At 41.3% G+C, this 5459-nt stretch overlaps 1 long non-coding RNA gene and 1 pseudogene across 1 annotated transcript; both read left to right on the top strand.

Moving 5' to 3' along the window:
* Positions 1-406: 406 nt before the first annotated feature.
* Positions 407-1885, top strand: LOC120024902 (annotated as a pseudogene).
* Positions 1886-3275: 1390 nt separating this feature from the next.
* Positions 3276-4917, top strand: LOC120024908. The gene is made up of 4 exons (XR_005472956.1): positions 3276-3478; positions 3596-3642; positions 3811-4016; positions 4239-4917. It is a non-coding gene; the product is annotated as an uncharacterized LOC120024908 (long non-coding RNA).
* Positions 4918-5459: the final 542 nt, after the last annotated feature.

Below are 5459 nucleotides of genomic sequence, written 5' to 3' on the forward strand. Positions count from 1 at the left end.
TTTTTGCCTACCATATCAGTTCTGTCATACTCAGGCATCTTAACAGTTTTGGAAACTTCAGAGTGTTTTCTATCCAATGCTACCAAGTATATGCATATCCTAGCTTCTGGGCCTGAGTAACAGGCAGTTTACTTTGGGCAAGTCAGTCATCTGAAATTCTGGACAAAAACCAGTATGCTAATGAAGTTAACTAGGAAAGTCAGATAAGAACAAATTATTTACAATGACAGCCTAGGAACAGTGGGTTAACTGCCTTGTTCAGGGGCAGAACAACAAATGTTTACATTGTCAGCTCAGGGATTTGATCTAGCAACCTTTCAGTTACTGGCTCAATGCTCTAACCATTAGGCTACCCGCCGCCCCAGGTAGGACTCGCTATACTTATGTCCCCTTCTGAACACTGGTGTTTAAATCTGCATGCATTACATCAATCCCATTCATCTCAAAATGACTCTACAAATTCTTCTTCTGCATGTTTATCTTTATCTGGACTCTACCCTCAGGTTAGCATCCGACACATCAACAGGTTGTTCTTTGACATTCATGGTGAAGAAGAGGGATCCTCTGCTGACCCAGAGAGTTTGCAGGTATGCCTATACCAGGAGGAAACACTATTTACTCATGTTGTGGCAACATTGAATAGCCTATTGTCAGTGTCACTCATGGCATGTGGATTGGGGTTAATATTATTGTATGATTTGGCATTTATTCAGTGTTTCGTTAATTTCTTCTGCAGAATGAGCTCGATGGAATGAAAGCGGTTTTAAGTACCAAAGGTTATAGGCCAGTGAATAAAACTGATGCTTGTTTTGATAGACCATGTGTCATTATGATGGTGTAACTATTTTGCATTTGGTACGGCTGAAACATTTACTTGTATTTTTATTCTCAGAGACTCAAGGGACAGACTGAAGATAGTAGAGGGCTTGAAGGAGACTGTGGACAGGCAGAAGAAAGACCTGGACATTGTGAGGAAGGAGATTGAAGAGAAAGAGATGCTCAGCTCACAGGGTAGGATGCCAAGTTGTCAAACACAAAGCCAAATGTATTTACACGCTCCTGTCTACCTGACATGTCTCTGATGTGTAGTTTTTTAATTTATTTTTTACCTGTCCGAAAAGGATGAAATACCTGGAGAACCAGCAATGTGAGACCCAGGCTGCCAAGGAGGAGGCCCGACGACTCCGGACCAAAATGAAAACATATGAGAGGTAGCCCGCAGCACACTCACACAATAATAATTAGCACACTATCGTGCCAACATTAACCATACTTTGCTGGCTTGTATATTTTGTGTGTGTGTGTGTGTGCTTCCCAGTCTGGATGTGGTGTTGCAGGATCAGAGAACTGAGGTGGAGTCCATGATCACTGACATGGGTGTTGGCCAGGCTGCATGTGGAGCAGCTTTCCATCTACTGCATTTCTCTCAAGAAGTAAGGAACATCAAACTCATAGCTGCTGTGTGTTACTGTTGCACTATACATTGTCAGGGGCATCAGTGTTTTTTAAGTATATTTATTAAGTAATCCTATTATCCTTGGCAGAGAGTATGACAAGCTAAAAGGGAGCCTCAGATCTTCAAACTAAATGTGTGAAAAGCTCAAAAGGGAGGTGTTTGCTTCAAACAACAAGGTAATGCATGTAAACAAAACGCATGAATTTAAATTTTCTGGGATAATGTCGGTTGTGTCTCTACTTCCGATCTCAGACTGACCGTCTCTCATATCTCTGTAGTTGCATAAAGCCACAATGGAGTTGAACAGGACCAAGGATGACATGAAAGCTGTCCAAAATGACTTGAACAACGCAGACAGAGATTATCGTAAGAAGCCCCCCTTCTTGAAATTATAAGCACTATATAATTTGCAAAGCTATGTTTCATTTGTATAATAAAAATACAAATTTAGTTTACTACTCACTACTTTGTCTTTTTAATATTATGTTAGTCTGAAGAAAAAAGTTGTGATTGTTCAAAAGACCCTGAGCACACTAACCCACACTAACGAAGCTCTGAGCCGACTATTCTTCGAGAGGTTTGTCACTTCACCAATCGATTCTCTACACAACACGTTACTTAGTATACAGTGCATTCGGAAAGTATTCAGACCCCTTGACTTTTTACCAAAAAAAAGATGTTACACCCTTATTCTAAAATTGATCAAATAAAACATTTTGACAAATTATACCCCATAATGACAAAGCGAAAACTTTTATTATTGCAAATTTATAACCCCCCCAAAAAACAGAAATAACTATTTACATAAATGTTCAGACTGTTTGCTATAAGACTTGAAATTGAGTGCAGGTGCATCCTGTTTCCATTGATCATCCTTGAGACGTTTCTACAACTTGATTGGAGCACATGTGGTAAATCCAAATGATTGGACATGATTTGGAAAGGCACACACCTGTCTATATAAGGTCTCACGGTTGACAGTGCATGTCAGAGCAAAAACCAAGCCAGGTTGAAGGAATTGTCCATAGAGCTCAGAGACAGAATTGTGTCGGTACAGATCTGAGGAAGGGTACCAAAACATTGTTGCAACATTGAAGGTCCCCAAGAACAGTGGCCTCCATCATTCTTAAACAGAAGAAGTTTGGAAGCACCAATACTCTTCCTAGAGCTGAAACATGGTGGCAGCATCATGCTGTGGGGATGTTTTTCAGTGGCACTGGGAGACTAGTCAGGATTGAGGGCAAGATAAACGGAGCAAAGTACAGAGAAATTGTTGATGAAAACCTGCTCCAGAGCGCTCAGGACCTCAGACTGGGGTTCACCCTCCAACAGGATAACGACCCTAAGCACACAGCCAAAACAACGCAGGAGTGGCTTCGGGACAAGTCTCTGAATGTCCTTGAGTGGCCCAGCCAGAGCCCAGACTTGAACCTGATCGAACATCTCTGGAGAGACCTGTAAATAGCTGTGCAGCGAGTCTCCCCATTCAACCTGACAGCGCTTTGGAGAAGAATGGGAGGAACTCCCCAAATACAGGTGTGCCAAGCTTGTAGTGTTATACCCAAGAAGACTCGAGGCTGTAATCGCTGCCAAAGGTGCTTCAACAAAGTACTGAGTAAAGGGTCTGAATACTTATGTAAATGTAATATTTTAGTTTTCCTAACCCTGTTTTTGCATTGTCGTTATGGGTTATTGTGTGTAGATTATTGAAGGAAAAAAACAATTGAATACATGTTACAGCCTTATTCTAAAATAACAACATTTGGAAAAAGTCAAGGGGTCTGAATACTTTCCGAATGCACTGTAAAGATACCTTCTTGGTAGATCTGGTGTCAGTCACTGGGTTCTTTCCCCTTTGTCTTTCAGCCCTACCCCAGTGGAGCTGAAACAGCCCCCTCTCCACCAGTCTGCCAACAGTGAGGACATTGCCCTCAACATGACCTTTGACATCATCACCCCTGACCCGGTGTATAAAAGGTTGTCACAGGTCCCATCCAAGAAGATGCGTCTGGACCCAGCCGCGTGAGTCTCCCTCTACAGTGTGTCATTGACGAGGAACATATGCTACTGACACTACTTTTTTAATAAACAGTTATGATGAAGTATTGATCATAATTATCTTATGTTTTTGTTTCTCAGCTTGTCGTCCTCACCGACCAAACACCAAGACAAAGCCTCGTTTGGAAGTAAGGTATTTTACCACTTCCAAGGGTTCACTTAACACATGAACAGACTTTTCTCTGGATAGGATAATTTGCGAAATTACTAATGTAATGTTACATTTTAGAGCAAGATGTGTTGTACATTAGTGTGCATGGCATACCATAAGCTTCTGTGTTAATGAATTCTCCTAGGCCAGAGAGGAGGCGGAGCCCATGGATACCTCCTTCCGTAACGCCAACCTGTTCAATAAGAAAACCTTCGGCAGCATGCTGGACCCCAAGATGATTCAACTGGGAGCTCTAGGTTTAACCTGACTCTGTCTTGTTCTTGTCAACGATATGACAAGGTCAGAAGTGGTTACAGTAGACTTGGGGGAAGAACCAAATTCTTCCAGCCTGTATCCTTTTCTCAAACCATACAATTCAGGTGTACTAACAGGTATTTTTATTGATATGGGTATTGAAGTAAATATTGTGACTGTGTATTATATCCTCTATGATGTCTATTGACAAATGTATGTCGTTATACATTTACTGTAACTAATCTCATAGGAAACCATAGTGGAGGAACACGTGAATGCCATTTATGGAATTTTCCTTAATTCAGCCCCCCACACCAGTCTCTTTTGTCAGAGATTCACCCGCTCATGATGAAGGCCAAGATGAAAAAATGGTTCCCGACCAGCTCCTCCCAAGATCTCCATCTGCCTTACGCTTAACAGTTTTCTGGAGTGACCTGTGACCTTTCCATACCTGACTGATGCATGTGTGTCAGTTGCACCTCTGACACTAGGGACCAGCCCGTCTGGGGCAATATAGAGGAGCAACCTGAATAGGTTTACCGGTCAGGTAAAAAATAACTTGGACATCTTGAGGGCCTGCTCCAAGCTTTGGGCATGAATGGGCATAGCTGCTAGTTTGATGAAAATATTTAATTTGGTTTATTGAGACTTCATTTGGCTCATGAAACCCCCTGTCTGTTTAGTAATTTTGTGTTGAGACATTTCATTTTTGTCTGGTTTATAATTTTGAGTGTGAGGAAGAGTTATCTGCTGACTGAAATATATCATTACTAGCATCTGTGACATGTCAGGCATTTGACTCGGTTGCACATTACACAAATCCAAATTTTAGCCATCTTTCACACTTGAACATTTCTTGTTTTACTTACTGTCTGAATATTGTAATACAGCATTGTATTGAATATTTTGAAGTTGTTTCCCATTTGGGGCGGAAGGTAGCCTAGTGGTTAGAGCGTTGGGCCAGTAACCGAAAGGTTGCTAGAGCGACTCCCCGAGCTGACAAGGTAAACATCTGTTGTTCTGCCCCTGAACAAGGCAGTTAACCCACTGTTCCTATGTCATCATTTTAAATAAGAATTTGTTCTTAACTGACTTGCCTAGTTAAATTTAAAAAATCCCCAGAACAGCATCCTCTTGTTTCAAGTGCAATTTCTTTTAGATGCATACTTTTACTTGTGATTATTGCGTAAGATCTCGTCAAATAATAAACTATTGTTTTTTCATAAACTGTTGAGTGTGGTGTGTTAAACTGTTTGTTTCTCCATTCTACACAGACCTGGATAGGGTTTGCTGCAAGATGCGTCTCACTATGATACTGTAGTGTATCTCCACAGGGCAAGTAATGTGTCACACTCTAGTCTCCACACTACAGAATGGTTAGCTTACCCAGTAAGTAGTTCTGTTTTACTGTACAGTTTCAATAAATCTCCCACAGGGGGCAATGGTAGCCTCACTCAATGGAAGAAAGCTACAGCTATATAAGTACAATACTTAGGTGGAAGTGTGGGGTACTGTATGTACTATTGGGTTTTATCAAAT

This window comes from Salvelinus namaycush, chromosome 2 (genome assembly GCF_016432855.1).
Source record: "Salvelinus namaycush isolate Seneca chromosome 2, SaNama_1.0, whole genome shotgun sequence".
Classification (NCBI taxonomy): Eukaryota; Metazoa; Chordata; class Actinopteri; order Salmoniformes; family Salmonidae; genus Salvelinus; species Salvelinus namaycush.